Here is a 7,057-nt window from a genome sequence, read left to right as displayed (position 1 = left end):
TTACCATCAAAAAGGTGTCAAGGAAATAAGTTTTCATATGGTGCACTTTTCATAAGTGGAAATGGGGACCTGCTTGACCCCTCATTGGAGGTGTGAGGCTGGTGTAACACCAAGGGAATCTCCAAAGCACTGTCTACTAAAGGGTGGGAAAAGCAAATGTCCCTGGGACTTGTGACATGGTCACAACAGATTAGGTAATGGACACAGGATCCATATTGGTTGCTTAGGTTAAAAATAAGGAGGAGAGCTTTGCTAGATTAAAAGAAATTTAAGAGTCATGTCAACAGAATGCAATGTGTGACTAAAACAAATATTTGGAGACAATCAGGGAAATTTGATCCTTGACTGGATATTAGATGTTTTAAAGAAATGATTGTTGTTTTCACAGATAAGATGATGATATGGTGTTTGTGTTAAAAGAATCATTTTCTGGGGCACCTGAGTGGCTCAGTTGGTTAAGTCTCCGACTCTTGATTTTAGCTCAGGTCATGATCTCACAGTTCATGAGTTTGAGCCCCACATTGAGCTCTGTGCTGACAGGGCAGAGCCTGCTTGGGATTTCTTCTCTCTCTCTCCGCCCCTCCCCTGCATTTCCCCTCAATAAATAAATAAATAAATAAATAAATAAATAAATAAACAAACAAACTAAAAAATATACATAAATAAATAAATAGTGGTTTTCTGGGGTGCCTTGCTGGCTCAGTCAGAGTAGCATGCTACTCTTGATCTCAGGGCAGTGAGTTTGAGCCCAACATTGGTGTAGAGATTATTGAAAGAAATACTTTGGGGCACCTGGGTATTGACTGGCTCGGTCAGTTAAGCATCTGACTTTGGTTCAGGTCATGATCTCATGGTTTGTGGGTTTGAGCCCTACGTTGGGCTCTGTGCTGACAGCTCAGAGCCTGAAGTCTGCTTTCGATTCTGTGTCTCCTTCTGTCTCTGTCCCTCCCCCATTCATGCTCTTTCCCCTTCTCAAAAATAAACACTAAAAAAATTTTTTTTCTTAGTTTTAAATGTTTTATTTATTTTTGAGAGAGAGAGAGAGAGAGAGAGAGAGCGTGACCAGGAGATGGTCAGAGAGAGAGGGAGACACAGAATCCGAAGCAGGCTTGGGACTCTGAGCTAGCTGTCAGCACAAAGCCCGACTTGAGGCTTGAACCCATGACCCATGAGATCATAACCTGAGCCGAAGTCAGACGCTTAACCGACTGAGCCACCCAGGTGCCCCAAAACAATTTTTAAAAAAACTTAGAAAATAGTTATTTTCTTATGGATACGTAATGTCTAGAACTTAATTTAAAATAATCCAGCAGTTGAAGTTGAGGAGAAGACAAGGAAGGAGGAAGTGTATGTGTGTGTGTGTGTGTGTGTGTGTGTGTGTGTGTGTGTGTGTGTGTTGGGGGGGAAAAGTAAAGAGAAAACAAGATTGATCACAACTGATAATTGGCCACCCTGGGTGAGGAGCACTTGAGGGATGATTACACTAATCTCTCCATTTTTAATTATGACATCCTCCATATTAAAAAATAAAGCAAAATAAAATGCAAACGTTTGTTTTTCTAACTTAGGTAGTTTAGAGAATATTGTAAAATATGAGAGGCTATTAAGGACCAGATTGTTATTATTTTTTAACTAGGCCTTAATTTAAAGTTTTTAGAAGCTTTAGGTATAATAAGTATGGAATGCAGAACAGTTATGGTCCCTCCCTCCCCTTTGAGCAATTTGCAAAGAATCAAGAGGCCGGCTGACAGTTGAACAAAATTCTTTACATTTCTAGAATACCTTTGCAGAAGGTGTTGTTGTGTGTTATCAAAACCACCTGTCTGTCACCCCTTATTACAATGTTCTACCTTTTAAAAATTGTAAATGAAAATTTAACCTTTTTCATAATTTCTGTATATATTTTTTGTAACTGGATTGATATTTTAGCTTTGAAATTTTCTAGAGCTTCAAAAGTCTTCAAAGAAATTTTTATTTATCAAAAGTGCCTCTAGTAGGGAGGAAGGCCTGACACTCTTCCTGCATAGAGATAAGGAGGAATTCCTCTGACTCCCGGGCCAGTTATCTTGAAAATTCCACCAGCTTCAGGTTGCTGCAGAAGACCCAAGGGGTCCATTCCATCCTGGGCACAGATCATAAACATTTCAGAGAAGTCCTGCCTTCGGAATCAGCATGAAGTTGTTTTATCACAGTTTGGAGTCTTCTCCCTGGCTCAGGATCCAAGTGAATCACTCCTTCTCCATTGTAACAGGCCACCCAGAGCTTCCCCTCTGCATCAAGACACCATCCAACTGGGAATCGTTCTTTCTCCAGCTTGTGAACACATCTGCAGTAGGAGACCTTTCCTATCTGCAGATCGTAGTCAACGGCTTCCAGGGAGGACAAGCTGTCAATGGAATAGAAGGTTTTGTGGTCCAGGGACCAAACCAAACTACAGGTCACAGTACTTTACAAGGCAGCAGTCAGGAGAGAGAGTCCAGAGTCCAGAACTGCAGGGCAGTTTCCTCAGCCACGATGCCAGCAAAGTATCTCTCAGCGGATCAATTTTCTTGTCTTTATCTACTGTGGCCAGGACAACCCTGACTGATCTTTCCAGTTCATAGCACAGAACTTGGTTCCAATGGTGGCAACATAGCCTCCTGACTGGCAAAGGGCCACAGAGCTGATGGAGGCATCCATGGTCACACACTGCACTTGCTGAGAGAATCCACCGGCAAACCATTTTTGTAGGAATATGTATGAAGAGCAGAGAGCCAGATGTCTCCCCCTGCACCAGAGACTCACCACGCCCACAGTTCTCTAGCAAAACACACTCAATTTTAATGGAAGACATTGTCATCGTGGGGAGATCTTGCTGCTAGTGACCCTTGGAGAGCCAGCTCAAGACTAGATTATTATTTATCGTTCTCTGAAAGAGTCATTGAAAATAAGTAACTCTCAATATTGGTGACTATGTTAGTAATTTGACCAAGGTCAATATTTACCACATGGTAAAGTTGGAGTTTGGTCTCTGGCACCTTCACTCCAGAGCTCTCTCTCTTGACGGCTGTGTGACACTGAGTCACAGCCAACCATCTCAGAACCTCAAACTAGTTTATCTGACAGCCCTCTCATCTATCTTGATTTGGGTCATTTTGTTGGTCTACCAGGCAGAATTGAGCACTCATGATGGAAAGTGGCTTACCAGCCTTGGATTTTCAGTGTGCCATGGGCATTGTTAATGTGTGTATGCGTGTGTGTATGTGAATATGTTTTAAAGAATGAAAAGAGGACACATGTCAATCTGGAAAGTCTGTTAAGTACAGTTCAGTTAAGGTACATCTGGCTGGCCAGGTCAATAGAGCATGTAACTCTTGATCTCTGGATCATGAGTTCAAGCCCCACATTGTGCATAGAGATCACTTTAAAAAAAAAAGTACAGGGGCACTGGCCCAGTCAGTGGAGCATACAGCTCTTGACCTCAGGGTTATAAGTTTGAAGCTCACAGTGGATGTAGAGATAACTTAAAAATAAAACTTTCTTTTTAAAAAGTACAGTTCAGTTAAGAGAGTTGCTACTGTATTTGTGAAGAAATACATATTAGTTAGCTTTGGTGTGGTAACAAACATCCCCCCACACTAATCTCACTGATTTATGATGATGCACATTTCTCATTCACATACCTGTTGGTATCTATGAATTAGTAGTAGGGGCTCTGCTTCATGTTTCGTCTCATTCTGAGACCAACCTGAAGGATTGGTCTCTGTTTAGGACATGTCATTTTTATGGCCAAGGGAAACAAGCAAGAGATAGGGATGAACTATCTAATGGCTCTTAAAGTTTCTGCTTGACTCTGGTATATATTACTCCTGCTCACATTTCATTGACCAAAGCAAGTCATATTGACAATGGGGAAGGAAAGTACACTCTACCTTTGGGAAGGCACTGCAGATTACACATATAATCCTCTTATAGGGAAGAAAGCAGGTGGTTGGAATCAATAATCCAAACTGCCTGCATATCTTTAATATGTTAACTGTTGCTGCAACAGAGTATAAGAATATTGCTGTTATTTTTCCATTCTTATATTTTCTATTTTTGCAGTATTTGTGTAATTTTTATAATTCAACATCTGTCCTACTAAGGTAAATTATAGTGTCCATTACTTGGCCTTTAGTATGTTGGAGACATTTGCTGACTATGAGAGTCATACCATTTATCTTGCATCAATCAACCTGTTCACTTGATTTCCTTTTTTCTTTTTCTTTTTTTTTTTTTAATGTTTTGTTATTTATTTTTAGGAGAGAGAGACAGAGTGCGAGCAGAGAAGGGGTGGAGAGAGAAGGGGAGACACAGAATCTGAAACAGGCTCCAGGCTTTGAGCTGTCAGCACAGAGCCCGATGTGGGGTTCAAACCTACGAACTGTGAGAGCATGACCTGAGTCAAAGTCTGACACTCAACTGACTGAGCCACCCAGGTGCCCCTCTTTTTTTATTTAAAAAAAATGTTTATTTATTTTTGAGAGAGAAAGAGAGAGAGAGAGAGAGAGAGAGAGAGAGAGAGAGCCAGAAACACTGAATCCAATGCAGGCTCCAGGCTCTGAGCTGTCAGCACAGAGCCCAACACGGGCTTGAACTCACAAACCCTGAGATCGTGGCCGAAGTCGGACACTCAACTGACTGAGTTATACAGGTGCCCCACCCTTGGTTTCTTTTTGAATAGAGCTTTGACTGCTTTGCCCCTACCTTTACTGCATTTGTGATTGAACCTTAAACACTTACAAGCATTAATGAAAATATATGTTTGAAAGAAGCTGACATATACTATTCATAAAAACATCTTAAATCTGAATAGTGTGTTATTTATGTAGATAAAAATTTCAATGCGATATCATAAAAGCATTCAATTTTATTTCTAGTATTTTATTTTATAACCCAATTTTTGTTACAAAAGTAATAAGTGTTCATTTAAGGAAATTATAAAAATATAAAAAAGCAAAAGCCAGTGGGTAAAAATCATTAGCTATCTCACCATGCCAACATAACCAACATAACCATCACATAGCATTTTAGTAAATATGTTTTCAATGATATTTCTAATATATGTAAATATATTAAAAGTGATCATATTGTGATTGACTAGTTTCACTTCTCAATATGATGTGACTAGTTGTCTAAGCCATTAGATATTCTCCCACATTATTAATGGCTGTACAATATCCCATCCTATGGAAGCAGTTTAACTAGTAGTCTATGAATTATCAATAATTCTGTTATAGGGAAGCCTGGCTGACTCAATCAGTTGACCGACCACCTTTGGCTCAAGTCATGATCTCACAGTTTGTGAGTTCAAGCCCCACATTGGGCTCTCTGCTGTCGGCACCGAGCCTGCTTGGGATCCTCTGTCCCCCTCTCCCCCTGCCCCTCTTCTGCTCATTTTCTCTCAACCTTTTTCTTAAAATAAATAAGTAAACTTTAAAAATTCTATTATAAATTTCCTTATAAAGGAATAATTCAAACGTCTACAATGAAAGTTTTCAAAGACCAGTTTTCTAGGATCAGAAATCCTAGAACAGATAGTTACATATAATTTTCGGTGCCTTAGTTTTGAATTATAAGAAAAATACTCAAAATCATTGTTCTTTGACAAACGAAAAGAGAAAAAAGGAGACGAACCAAAAAAATGGACTCAACTATAGAGAAGAAACGGATGGAGACCAGAGAGGAGGTGGGCGGGGCTATGGGTGAAATAGGCGAAGGGGATTAAGAAGACACTTACCGTGATGAGCACTGAGTAGTGTTCCAAACTGTTGAATCACTATATTGTACACCTCAAGCTAATATAACACTGTCTGTTAGTTACACTGGAGTTAAAATAAAATTTTTAAAAATCATTGTATTTTGGTGTCTAATATATGATTGCAGATCATCTGTGCTCTCAGTTTTCCTGCATGTCTCAATCTTCTAGAGATAACAAGCCATTACACGATGTTAAGCCAAGTAAAGAACCCTCACTTTCAGAAATAGTGAGCTAAATAATCCAGAACTACCCTCCTACTGAAGACAACTAAAATAATTCATATGAAATATAAAAAGCTTTTTCCTATAAACAGAAAATCAAGCTAACAAGTAGCAAGGAATCACCTTGCCAATTATTGGCAAGAGAAAATAGCTCAGAAAAGGTGAAAACCCAGAGAGGAGAGCTCAGTATTTGGGCCACTTTTGCAGTCCGAAGAGGTGGCTAAAAAGCCGGGGGAGCTAAGGTCATGTAAGTTGGAATCTAGGGCCTTGCGAGGGAGGAGGGATTCTGGAAAACCACCTCATGCTTTGGACTGTAATCCTGAGTGGCTGCACCCGGAAGGAAGAGTAAATGGAAGGAAAACGTGCTCTCTCCCATACTTCAGCCCAGCGTCAGGTACTCTGGCTGATTCAGAAAAATCTCAGGCACTGAAAATGCTTAAGGTGCCTCTGAATTGCTAATGCCCCTACACATCTGCAAAAGTCCCTGAAAATTTTTTCTGTAGGAAGATGATATTATCTTAGTCTTAAAATTACTCCACTAGGGGCTCCTGGGTGGCTCAGTCGCTTAAGTGTCCAACTCTTGATTTCAGTCAAGTCATGATTTCATGGTCAACTGTGGGATCAAGCCTTGAGTTGGGTTCTCCCCTGACAGTGCAGAGCTTGCTTGGAATTCTCTCTCCCTATCTCTTTGCCCCTCCCTTACTCTCTCTCTCTTTCTAAATAAATAAATACACTTAAAAAAAAAAGACTTAAGAAAGTACCCCAATAAAATTTTCAATTACAATTTTCAGCACACACGCAAAGATAATTAGACACAGAAGGAGATAAGGTAAGAACAAGAACCAACATAAATAATAGACAATAGTGTTTCCACAGACTGTCCAGACAGGGGGATTATTACACATAAATGAGAAAAAAAGCTATATTATTATGATCATTAGGATAAAAATTGAATTTTTGATCAAAAGTTGGAAACTAAGAAAAACAAAACAAAAAAACACAAATTGGGGTGCCTGGCTGGCTCAGTCAGGAGAGCATACAACTCTCGATCTTGGGG

General features: G+C 39.8%; 1 pseudogene; it reads right to left on the bottom strand.

Moving 5' to 3' along the window:
* Positions 1 to 1,990: 1,990 nt before the first annotated feature.
* On the bottom strand, positions 1,991 to 2,839 carry LOC115276125 (annotated as a pseudogene).
* Between the last annotated feature and the right edge of the window lie 4,218 nt (positions 2,840 to 7,057).

The sequence above is a fragment of the Suricata suricatta genome, chromosome 2 (genome assembly GCF_006229205.1).
Source record: "Suricata suricatta isolate VVHF042 chromosome 2, meerkat_22Aug2017_6uvM2_HiC, whole genome shotgun sequence".
NCBI lineage: Eukaryota > Metazoa > Chordata > Mammalia > Carnivora > Herpestidae > Suricata > Suricata suricatta.
The sequence above is the reverse complement of the archived record's forward strand: the minus strand, read 5'-3'. Positions and strand labels throughout refer to the sequence as shown.